A 13,667-nucleotide genomic window follows, 5' to 3' on the forward strand; every position below is an offset into this window, starting at 1 on the left:
ACAATGACAAGCATATTCACATAATTCAGAAAGTAGGTGATAGAGGACATACCTGGATAGCATAGATAATTTGTAACGTGCTTCCTCAAGTTGTAAGGGGTTAGATAACAAATAATAAAATATAGAAATCCTAGCATGCTCGTTATCTAATTAGCATAGAAAAAGTGATCAAAGTATATAGAATCATCAATTATCACATACATCTTGTATATAATTCCTAAAAAAATAGATAGACATGATTTCAACAAGTGTCAAATGTGGCAACAAAAATAAAATTTGAAAAGATTTTCTTATGTAGGGGTTTCACCAATTCCCCAATCGATATACACGAATTTAGCTTAGAATTATCCCATTTGTTTGGGACCACAAGCTTTGATTCGTGTTTTATTCAAAACCGTAATTTTATTTGAAAGATGTGAACCGATCAAAACATGGTTGCACATTATTTAAAAAAAAAAAAATGAGATTTTGATTCTGAGAACTCTAAATGAATTTTTGAAATGGATTTTTAAGGGGAATGAGATTTTGAGAATAGTGTTATATTTTTAAAAATAAAAAGAAATTAATTTGAAAGCAATAAAGTGTATGAATCAAAATACCAAGCAAAACAAAAGAGAACAAAATCACAAAGTAGAATTTTTGACAACCAAGAAAATTGAAGGTGAGAATAGAGGCTAATCTTCATGAGTTTCCAAAAGCCTCAGAAAGAAAATCAAATTAAATGAAGGATCACTAAAGCAACATGCAAGGCATTCTAGATTAGACAAACTAACAAGGTATCGATTCATGAACTAACCGCTAGGATTTTAAAAGCATATAAATTTAGATAAGGGTGATCAGGATCTAACATTAATGATTTTTGAAACAAAAACTAAAAATGGATCAATTCAGGTAGGGGACTAAAATTATAGAAGTACCTAAACTAATTAAAACGAGTTTGACTAGATTAGACTAAAAACATGAACTTTCAAACATAGAATTAATTTTACTAATGAACTACAATTATAAAAGTGTTTAAGCTAATTAAAATGAGCCAAACTAAATCAAAGCAAACTAAAGATATGTACTTTCAAGCATAGAATTAATTTTTATTGATGAACCAAAAAAAAAAATATAAAAGTGTCTAATCTAAATAGATGAATTAAATTAAATCAAAGTACACTAAAACATGAATTTTTAAATAAAGAATCAATTTTGTCAATAAATAAATAAAACTATAAAAACACATAAACTAATTAAAAGGAACCAAATTAAATCAAAGAATACTAAAAATATGAACTTTCAAACATGAAATCAATTTTATTAATAAACTAAAACTATAAAACACCTAAAATAATGAATATAAATTATTAAATCAAAGCAAACTAAAAAAAAAAAAAACTGAAACTTTCAATGATGGGATCAATTTTATTAATGAACTAAACTATAAAAATATTTAAACCAACTATAATGAATCAAATTAAATAAAACAACCCAAAAAAACGCAAGCTTTCCAACATAAAATCAATTTTTATCAATGAACTAAAACTATAAATGTATTTGAATTAAATAGACGAATTAAACTAAATCAGAGTAAAAAAAAAAAAAAAAAAAATGAACTTTCTAACATGAAATCAATTTTATTAATGAACTAAACTATAACAAATATCTAAACTAAATATAATGAATTAAATTAAATTAAAAACGCAAACTTTCAAACATAAAATCAATTTTTTTTTAATGAATTAAAGCTATAAAAGTACTTGAACTGAATAGATGAATCAAACTGAATCAGAGTAAACTAAAAAAATGAACTTTCTAATATGAAATCAATTTTATTAATGAACTAAATTATAACGGATATCTAAACTAAATATAATGAATTAAATTAAATTAAAGCAACCTAAAAACGCAAACTTTCGAATATAGAATCAATTTTTTTTTCAATGAATTAAAATTATAAATGTACTTGAACTAAATAGATGAATCAAACTAAATTAGAGTAATCTAAAAAAATGAACTTTCTAGCATGAAATCAATTTTATCAACGAATAAATGAATGAATAACAAGTAATTAAAAAAAGTAGCAAGTACATGAATAAGTGAATGAATAAAATTCAAACGTTTTCAATCCGAAGCAATCAATCAAAATTAGATAGGAATCAAATCAAAATAGTCGAAATCGAAAAAAACAATATGCAATCTTTCTAAAGGTTAAATCGAACAATTGAATTAAGATTATGAATAGAATAAATTAATGAACCACATCGAAACCTAAGTGGTATCTAAAAAGATTAATTAATTAAACTAAGAAATCAAAATCAATAGCAAAACTAAACTAAGGAGTAAATTAAGACAAAATTAATTAAATTAAACTCACAAACACATTTTAACTATCATATGGATTAAAACAAAATTAACATGGATCCATGAATTACGAACAAAATAATCAAAACTATTTCAAAAAAAAAACTCACCTGTATTAAAAAAAATCTGCCTTTGATGCGTTCTTGATGTGGCTCCCCTCTCCGCCTGGATCTCTATGCTCCCCTCTCCGTGTGGATCTCTATGCTCCCAGAAAAAAAAGTCTCTTCTCTCTGTTTCAGCCAAATCCTCTATATCCTCCTGTCGATCTCCCTTTCTCTTTCTTTTTTATATGGCGGCACCTTCTTTCTATATGGCAGAACCTTCCTTCCATTGAAAATCCTATTTCCTTTTTTTAATGCACATGTATAGGGAAAGTGCATACACGGTGACTCATTGGAGATTTCCTAAAAAAATCCTCCTTTTCTCTCCGCGTCCTCCTCTCTTATATGGCAGCCTCACTCTAATATTTCCTTTCCTTTCCGAAGATGCACGTGGTATAGGAAGGTGCATATATGTGGTTCACATTGAAGATTCCCAAGGATGCAGCCGCATGTTGTTTTGGTAAGTGTCCAAATCCTAGTGATCGCATCATCAGCCGTTGATTGGAGTGATCAGGCTGAAGATTACGGGAACCTTATCTTGCACCACCACGCACAGGATCTCTCTCCTTTTCTCATGGCGAATGCGTGGCTGTGGGCTTTTCGGTCTTTGGCATAGGTCTCTCAAACCAAACGGATTCCATCTCGGCTTCAGCGTCGATCCTTTCGTGTCGATCAATTGGTCCTTGAGAAGATCAAACTTCTTTAGAGTGAGCTTGTTCAGTATCCCTTTCACTGTCTTAAAGACACGTTCCTTCTCAGAGAGATTCCCACGTGGAGCGGACCATGGCACCTCAGCCTTCACTAGAGCAGGAGTAGGTCCCCCTTGGACAGAAGATATTTGAGCCATTGTAGACTGGGAGTTTAGTTGGTCTTGACGATTAAATTGGTTTGCTTCCTGCTGTCTAGAGTCAAACCATGACCTCTCCTCTCCAGAGGCAGGAAGCTGTGCAAGCCGGCCACGCCAGTCACGATTATCTGGCTCAGAATAGCGACTCTGAGATTGATTTGGCAGATTGCTTTCTCCCCGACCCCAATTTTGATCTTCACCAAATAATTCAGCTTCTATCTCTTGTTTGATTTGCAATATATCCTCAGGGACATCAACAACCTCCCTAAGTTGCAACAGTTTGTCTCGGTGAACCACACACGCTCATGACCCTCAAACCGATTATCCCCAGCCGAGGACCAAGGAATCTGCTTCCTCGATTGGCACTTTCTAAATCAGTCTCGGTCTTTTGGTAATCCTCGCCCTCCATTCTCATGAAAGGGGCGGTAAAATCATTGGAGGCTGAAAAGATGGAGATGTTACAGGTTTGGAGTGCCTGCTTAAGATTGGGTTCACTGGTATTTCGGACCTACGGGTCAGCTACTTCATGCCCATGCGTTGCTTCGCTCATCATGCAGAATAGTATCTCACTGGTGCTTCTATTGGGGTCGGGATTCACGCAGCTAACGCACATGTCCGGGTGTGGGGTTTACCCACAAGCTTTCTTCACTTGGGATTTGTCGTCTGCATGGAAGCCATCTTGAGTTGCAAGCATCCAATTTCATGCTTTGGCGTCTCTCTATCAACTTTTCTCTCACATCCTCTTCCTCTTCTTCACTGTTGCTGTTTGTTCGGTCTCTCTTCTAGTATCTCTTTTGGTTTATAGTGAGGGTTTTCTTTCAGGCTTTGCTCAACTGAACTTGAGACCCACTGTACTGAAGCTTGTTGATGACCGAGATGTATAATTCTACCAAAGGTATGTGATTCATGAATAGACTTGATTGTGAAGGTAGGAACACCTGGAAGTTTTGCACAATGAATTCGCCAAGGGCATCCATCACTTGCACATTTGGCAGTGGAACGAGTCTTGTCTGATTTAACTGTCTGTATCTCAAAATGAAAAGCAATAGCGGTGTCTCTCAATGCCCTCCTACAGCTGTCAATTTTCAGCAGTGATTTACAACCTTCAATGAGGGCGTTTAGGATTTAATATCTTCTGGTACTTCAAACCGAACAGCTCCATCTTTAACAATAGCAAGCTCTCTCAATAATTTCCTCATGCAAAACAGAATAAAATTAAAATAAATAAATAAATAAAAATTAGAAGAAAAGAGAAGAAATTAATGGAAATCATGAGATTGGTAATGACATAAAATATGATTTAAAAGAAAAGGAAGAGAACAATGAGAGACTAGATTATATATCCATCATTCAATAAGGGGGGCTATATGCACATTTTGGAGTCTAAACAATTCCTGCAATTTCCTATTAGATAAGTGAATAAATAAAATAAAAATAATAATAAATAATAAATAAAATAAAAATAGTAATAATAATAATAATGACAATGATAATAATAAACAAATAAAGAGCAAAAATGAAAATGAATAAACAAAATATATATAATTATCGAATGCATGCAATAATAATAGTAATAATAATAATAATAATAATAATAATAATAATAATAATAATATATAAGAATTAAGCCCGATGAAGTGTTTAAGTGGACCTATTCTGAAAGGGTGTCTAAGGGCCAAGTGTATCTAAAAGCTATCCTAAAAATGAATGAAAAGTCTAAGTCTAAATTAGGGCTGCCAAGAGTCACAATAGGGGTTAAATAATTCCTCAACCAAAGTCTCCGAGGTGACTCAGAAAAAGGTGAGTCGTATGAGTAGTAATGGGCCACCAGGAACTACCGCGGGGCACTGAAAATGAATTTTAAAGACATGTGCTAAAGGGACAAAATTGAGGGTCTACATAATGTTTCTTTTTATGCTTAGTTAGTCTATCTATGTGATTATGGCATGATATATTAGAACATGTAAAATTTTCATACATCAAGAAAAATGGTTAATATTGTCTTGATTCCTAAAATATCTTCAAAAACAATAAAAAAATATGAATTATGTGCGGAACTAAAATCACAAAGAAGTCTTGTAAAACTATAGAAAGAGAATTAGAACTATTAAGTCTAATTTCTAGTAACCTAGGATATCCTAAAAACACAATGACAAAAGATGGTAAAAGATTCTACAACAATTTCACTGATGACTACTTAAGGTATTATATCTTTTGAAGAATAAATATAAAGGAAAAGATGTTTTAATAAAATACAAGACTATAATAGGAAATCAACTAAGTAAGAAAACAAAAGGATTTAGAGTTATTAGGTGATGAAAGTATAAGTCAAATCTCTTCAACACCTTTGTGAAAATCATGGGATCATTCATAAGACTACACATAATTTCTTAGAATCTAATGGAATAGCAAAAAGGAAAAATATGACCTTAAAAGACTGTATGACCATAATGTTAGTAAGTTTAGAAGCACCCTTAAACTTGTGAGGGTAAGCAATTCTTTCCACTTGTCATATCCAAAATAGAATGCCTTATAACAAAATTGGTAAAACACCCTGAGTTATGGAAGGGTTTTGATCCTAACATAGCATATTTAAAAGTGTGAGGATATCTAGGAAAGGTACTCCTATTTGAACCTAGGAAATGGAAACTAGATCCTAACCATTGACACAATATTTGTTGGATATGCTTAAAATAGTGTGCAACATGTACGTTTCTAGTTGTCTAATTAGATAATAACCTAGTAGAAGTGAACACTATAATGGAAACAAATAATGTTGATTTTTTTTTTAATTCTCTTTCCCATGAAACTAAGATTGAAGATCAAATTTAGAAAACCATTAGAAATGAGTCTAGTGAACCTCTTGAGATTGATCTAAGAAGTAAAAAAGACAGGAAAGAAACATACCTTGAAGATGATTTCTACACTTTCATAATAAATGAGGACCTTAGGAGTTACAAAGAAGCAATGTCTTCTTAAGATGTACCCTTTTGGAAAGAGGTTATAAATAGTGAAATTGAATTAGTCATGTCTAACCCTACACAAGAGAGTGGATTTACCTCCTAATAAACGGATTTTTTAAAAATAAGTTAAAGCCAAATGGATCCATAGAAAAATATAAAGCATGTTTATATGCTAAAGAATTAAAACAAGAAAGGTGGAGACTACTATGACATTTTTGCCCTTATAACTAGGATATCCTCCATTAAAATATTGTTAGCTTTACCTTACACCAAATAGATGTCAAGATTGTGTTCTTAAATGTGGAATTAGAAGGAAATTTATATGAATGAACCAAAGGTAGTGGTTCCTAAAGGATACCAAAATGTGTGTACATTGGTTAAATCTTTGTATAACTTGAAACAAGCACCCAAATAGTGGCACAAAAAATTTGATTATATGTTGGTAACTAATGGTTTTTTTATTATTATTATTAATGATGTTGATAATTGTATTTAAAACAAACTTGGAGAGAACACCTATTGTCATCTCTTTATATGTAGATGGCATGTGGATCTTTGGAACCAACCTAAAGGTCATTTATAAGACCAAGAAATTCCTAGAATCTAACTTTGACATAAAAGACCTTAAAGAGGCATAAGTGATTCTGGGGATCAAGATCAAGATAGATAAAGCACCTAATGAGCTAAAACTTTCTCAAGAACATGAAAAAATTCTAAGGAAGTTTGAACACTTTAATTGTAAACTATCGTTAACTCCTAATGATCATGACTCAAAACTAAAGAAAAATAGGGAATATAGTGTTGCTTCATCAGAATATGTTCAAATTATTGATAGCTTGATGTACTTAAACTAATTGTACTAGACCTAATATTGCTTATACAAAAACCATTGAAACACTATTCATAGTGTACTTAAGTATTTAAACCGCACTATTGGCTATGATTTGTGTTATAATGGATTTCCTAATGCACTTGAAGAGAACTGTGATGCTAACATTAAGAACATGATCAAGGTGCAGGCTCTCTAGAACGTAAGGCAACTAGATCTACTAATAACATAAACATGAGCATATTGCGATAAAAACATAGATTTAGGTACTCAAAATTACCTTTGATTTGGATGTTTTCCTAGTTAGATTCCAATTGATTTAATGAGTCTCAAAACACCTTGCAATCTTCCACCCAATTGCTATTTCTTTTATTATTGACACATGTAAAATGACTACACACCTTGGAAGGAAGAGAGATGGAGAGAGCTCGAGGTTTTTTCTTTAGAAGATGGAAAGGATAGATGGCTAACCTAAACCTTAAGGGTGTTTATATAACTTTTCTTGTGAACTCAAGTGACTTTAGCCTAACCTGGGTTTAAGTCAATTAATTTAATCCACTAGAACCTAATTAATTAATTAGCCAATTTAAAAAAAAAACCTAAAATAATTATTCATAAATTCATGTGCAACCTCACACTTTTACCATAATGTCCTTGTGCACATAAATAATTAATTCTTAATAAATTCTTAAAAATTTATGCCAATAAAGAATGTGGGTTAAAGCGAGGACCATTAGGACCCATAAGAAAATATTAACTCATTCATATTCTAATTTGAAAGTTAACACAACATTCAACTAAAGAAAATCAACTACACTCCAATGCCCTATGAAATTACATCAAGATTAAAATTGATTAAATCTAATTTAATTGATTTCTCTAGTCCATAATCAATAGGCTCCTTATAAATGGGTGTTCATACTCTAATAAGGTGGAAGTTATCAACTTCCTAAGATTACCTATATCATCCTTGAGTCTCATATCCTCTTTTTATTTTTATTTTTTTATATTATCTAACATATTTTAACTCAGAAAGAGTATATCTCAAATTCCACTAAAGGAATTACTATGACTATAGATTTCATGGTTATAGTTCCTTAAGATCATCGAATGAGACAAACTATCTTCATCTGATGAGATATCATGGTGCTTTAATTAAGGATATCTATAGCCACCTTCCTTAATCAATAGTGATTCAATCTTTAAGGAATACATGACCACCTTAAGGTTTATCTCATAGGTCAATGCCATTGAAGACTTCAACACTAACTCAATATTTTGTTAAGGTTGAGAACTTATGTAACATAGTAGCTTGGTGAAGTCATGACTACCATGGCCAATGTCATGATTCATTGTAGGTTATGTTTAATGTGCAACTATATACATGAGTGCACTCATCATGGGAAACCTATTTTGATGACCAAGAAAAATCATCCTTCTAATTAAGAGGTAGTGCACTATAACCTCAGATGGATTATCTAATCCCATGAATTGGTTATAAATAACTCATCAACTTGCAAGGAATCCATGACTTGGATCTTTTGTGCAACTCCTAATGGACTCAAATCATGACAATACAAGTGATGTAAGCTCGAATTCTTAGATAAATATTAATGCAAACATGGATAGAATAGTGAAAATTGAACGCATAATATAAAAATTTATTAATGAAATTTCATTTTGTTCTATTCTATCATGTTTTTAAGGGTTGTATCCCAACAACAAATTAGATCTCTAATTTAAAAAAGATGAAATCCATTAGTGGTATTCCTTTATCCTTGGAGAAGCAACTTCTCGAGTCTTTCAAGTAAACTTACATTACTTGATCCAATATAGGGGTCGAATATTACTCCAGAAAAGGTAAGTTCTAAGGTTAAGTGGCTTAGAAACCTCTTAGCAGATATCCCTTTTTCGACAAGATTAATATCATATGTGTCTATGTATTGGGATTGTTAGGTTACATTAAAGCAAAAAGTAAAAGGTTTAACGGGACAAACAGACATATAAGCCTAAGACACAATATTGTGTAGCAATTGCTTAAGTCAAGGATAAAATCCCTAGATTATGTTATATTAGAGTTGAATTTGGTCGATTCTTTGACTAGATCGTTAAATAAAAAATTAATGAAAGAATTATCGAATTAAATGGGGCTTATGCCTCGTACAAAAGTCAAGAGTAAAGGTAACCCAACCTACTAAATTGGAGATAGGAGGAAATAGGTTCATATGGGCAACAACAAGTCACTTGTTGACTATGCAATTCTCTATCAACTAGTTATATTAAAGAGACCATCCTTAAGATGTAGATAGAACATATTTTGCAATGTTGAGGATGAGTATACTTATTCTTAGTGAATACCACATCACTTATGAGCAAAGTTTTTAAAGGCGTTTCTTAGGAGCGCCTCAGGGCGAGGCAGGGCCAAAACGCCTTAAGGCTTAAGAAATAAAATGCGACTCCTAAAAGGCGTACGCCTTTGCCAAGAGGCGTGACTAAGGCGTTCTTTGATTGCGCCTTTTACGATCCAAGAAGAAGGTGTACGCTTTGTGGGAGCTAATGTGGCCATGAACAAAAAAAATAAAAAACCCTAAGTAATCCCTGAAATAACAACCCAACTCCCGATTGAAAACTTTGGCAAACACAAATTGGGAGAAAAGCTCAAAACGAAACCCTACCTCAAGCGGCGACGGAATGCTCAATCTCAGGCGGTGACCAACTGTAGTGCATCTTCTTCGGCGGCGATCCCTCTCGTTCATCTCCAGGTATGTCGCAAACTCGCGATCTTCCTCTCTTCGTCTCCCATGTTTTCCTCTCTCTTCATCTCTTCATATATTTTCCCCTCTCGGCTTCATCTCCCATGGTTTTCTCCCTCTTCGTCTCTCTCGGTAGTCAGCTCTTTATCAATTTTTATTTTTTTTTTATCAAATTAACTCTCAAACGGCCTCTTCAACCAATATATATATATATATATATATATATATATATATATATATATATATATATATATATATATATATATATATATATATATATATATATATATATTTAAATCATTTTGACCAATTGGAGCTCTCAGCTAGTAAGCTGTTATCTGTTTCTCCATTCATCTATTTTTTTTTTTAAATATTCTGGTAAATTGGTTTAAATATTTTGCTTAAATTATTTTTTATTTGTGGTTTAATTTTAATTTCCACCCAAATTTTCTTTATTTCATTATTAAATTCCAATTAAAATTTATGTGTATAATTTTTAAATTCCTAAAAAAAATATATATTTTTTTAAATTTAAACCAATTAAATTATGTATTTCATTTTTAAATTCCTTTCAATTATGTCTTGTTATTATTTTTTTAGTCAGTTATATTGTTATATAGAAATTTGAATATTATTGGTGTTTCTTTTTTTAGAATGAGTTCCTCCGATTCAAAAAATTCAAGAAAAGATTTTGTGTGGAAGTATGTTATTGAAGTTTCCGAGGAGCAATATTTAAGATGTAACTTTTGCAATCAAAAATGCGCGAGAAAGGTGAATAGACTCAAGCATCACTTAGTCGGAACTCATCATGGTATGAAACCATGCAACAAAGTTAGTGAAGATGCTAGATTGGAATGCAAAGATGCATTGACCAATTTAAGGATAAAAAAACGAAAAGAAATGAATTGCTCCAAGAAATTGGTATGGGTCCAACTTCAATGCATGAGAGTGCCTTGTCTAAAACAATAGGGACATTAGGGAGTGGGAGTGGGGGACTTATTCCTAGGGGACCAATGGATAAATTTACCACTTCACAACCTAGACAAAGTACTTTGAATTCAAAGTGGAAGCAACAAGAAAGGAAGAAAGTGTGTAGAAAAATTGGTAGGTTTATGTATTCAAAAGGTCTCCCATTCAACACTGTGAATGATCCTTATTAGTTTCCTATGATGGATGTTGTTGCAAATTTTGGGCCTAGGTTTAAGCCTCCATCTATGCACGAATTGAGGACATGGATTCTTAAAGAAGAGGTGAATGACCTAAGTATCATTATGGAAGATCACAAAAAAGCTTGGAAACAATATGGATGTTCAATTATGCTAGATGGTTGGACAGATGGAAAAAGTAGGTGTCTTATCAATTTTTTTGGTGAAATAGTCATGTTGGCACTTGGTTTATGAAATCAATTGATGCTTCTGATACAATAAAAAATGGAAAATTGATGTTCAAATATCTTGATGAGGTGGTTGAAGAAATTGGAAAGGAGAATGTTGTGCAAGTCATCACCAATAATGCCTCTAATTATGTGAATGTTGGAATAAGGCTTATGGAAAAAAGGAGAAGATTGTGGTGGGCTCCTTGTGCTGCTCATTATATTGATTTGATGTTGGAGGATATTGGAAAGCTAAATGTTCATGCTACTACACTTTCTCAAGCTAGGCAAGTAGTGAAGTTCATATATGGGCATACTTGGGTTCTTAGCTTGATGAGAACATTTACAAAAAATCATGAACTTCTTCATTCAACAATTACACGGTTTTCTACTGCATTTTTTACTCTCTAAAGTCTTTATAAGCAAAAGCAAGCTCTTATAGCAATGTTCTCCTCAGAAAAATGGTGTTCAAGCACATGGGCTAAAAAGGTAGAAGGTGTGAAAACTCGAAGTATAGTGTTGTTTGATCCAAATTTTTGGCCTCGTGTTGCTTTTTGCATAAAGACCACTATTCCATTAGTTAGTGTCTTGAGAGAGGTTGATTCAGAGGAAAGACTAGCCATGGGTTATATTTATGAGTTGATGGATTCAGCTAAGGAGAAGAATGCATTTAATTGTGGGGGTGTAGAGAAAATATGGCCCAATTTAGAGAAAAATTGATGCAAGATGGACTCCGCAACTTCATCGACCTTTACATGTAGCAGGTTTTTATCTTAATCCTCAATTACGGTATGGAGATAAGTTCTCTAATGTTGATGGGGTAAGGAAGGGATTATTTGAATGCATGGATAGGATGTTGGATTATCAAGAACGTTTAAAAGCTAACATTCAGTTAGACTCATATGACCAAGCATTGGGTGAATTTGGGAATCGTATTGCAATTGATTCTCAAACATTAAGAAGTCTTACAAGTTGGTGGATGCCTTTTGGGGGTTCAACATTAGAGTTGCAAAAGTTTGCTATTCGATTCCTTAGCCTTACTTGTAGTGCTTCGGGATGTGAAAGAAATTGGAGCACATTTGAATCGGTAGTACTTCTATTTTTGTAAATTTTTATACATATATTTTTATTTCAATGTTAGAGAACTTTATTTCATTTTAACACATAAATTTGTTTCTTTTATTATTTATAGATCCATACAAAAAATAAATAAATAAATAAATAGACTTGAACATCAAAGGATGAATGCTCTAGTGTATGTAAGATACAACACTAGATTGAGAGAGTGAAGTCTACAAAGGAAACAAAATGTTGATCCGATTTTGGTATAGGAGATTGATTTGGATGATGAATGGATTGCGGAGAAAGAAGACCCCCTCCTCCTCCTTGATCTTTGTTGGCTTCAAGATAATGAGTTATTTAGTGTTGATGCTATTAGAGTTGTGTCATCCAACTCCCAAGAGACTCAAGCATCATCGAATCACATGGTTTCTTCACATTCCTACAAAAGGAAACATAATGAAGTACCAAGTAAGTACTTAAGAATTGAAGCATAAATTTGATTAAATTTAATAAAAAAAACTTATAATATTTACACCTAATTAATACTTTATGCTAGGTACAAATGGAAGCAAAGGCAAAGAGGAGTTGAATTTTACACCAATTGATGAAGATGAAGATTTACATGAAATGGGGATGCATGATAGTGGACATTTTCCTACTATTGATACATTGGATGAAGATGATGATGACCTTGGAGAGGAGGATTGAAGTTGAAACCATTACTCTAGTTATTATTTCATGACTTAGTTATGGATTTTTTGTAAAAGTTTAGAACTATTATTATGGTTGACTCTATTTTATATTTCATGACTTAGTTATGACTTTTTGTTAAAGTTTGAAACTATTAGTATTGTTGAATCTATTTTCTATTTTATGGCTTTGTTATGGTTTTTTGTGAAAGTAGGGAACTAGTATGCTTTTTTTTTTTTATGATTCTAATGAATTGTTTTCATGTTTTTATTTATGCTATTTATTTTATATATTTTAAAATATTAATTAATTATATAATGTGAGGCTCAAAAAGCTTACGCCTCAATGCCTCGAGGCTTATGCCTTGCCTCACGAACACAAAAACGTCTCGCCTTACGCTTTCGCCTTAAAAAACTTTGCTTATGAGTGGTATGTTTAGTTGTAAGACACACTTGATGTATTTAGCTATATGAGATTGGAAGTGGGCTTGCTTTCCATGAGAACATCGACAAATTCTCTAAAGCTCTCATGAATATAGTGTTAAGGCACATGGCCTTTTTACGTCAACTTGATTGTAAAACTTTAAGTTGAGAAATCAATGTGGATAATTGATTCCTTGAATCACATAAAGAAATTCTAGTTCATATAAAATTATTTTCATCAAGTTTTTGTGACTCAACTTATTTGTCTTAAGATTGGTTCAT

This window comes from Vitis riparia, chromosome 12, assembly GCF_004353265.1.
Source record: "Vitis riparia cultivar Riparia Gloire de Montpellier isolate 1030 chromosome 12, EGFV_Vit.rip_1.0, whole genome shotgun sequence".
In the NCBI taxonomy this organism is placed as follows: Eukaryota; Viridiplantae; Streptophyta; class Magnoliopsida; order Vitales; family Vitaceae; genus Vitis; species Vitis riparia.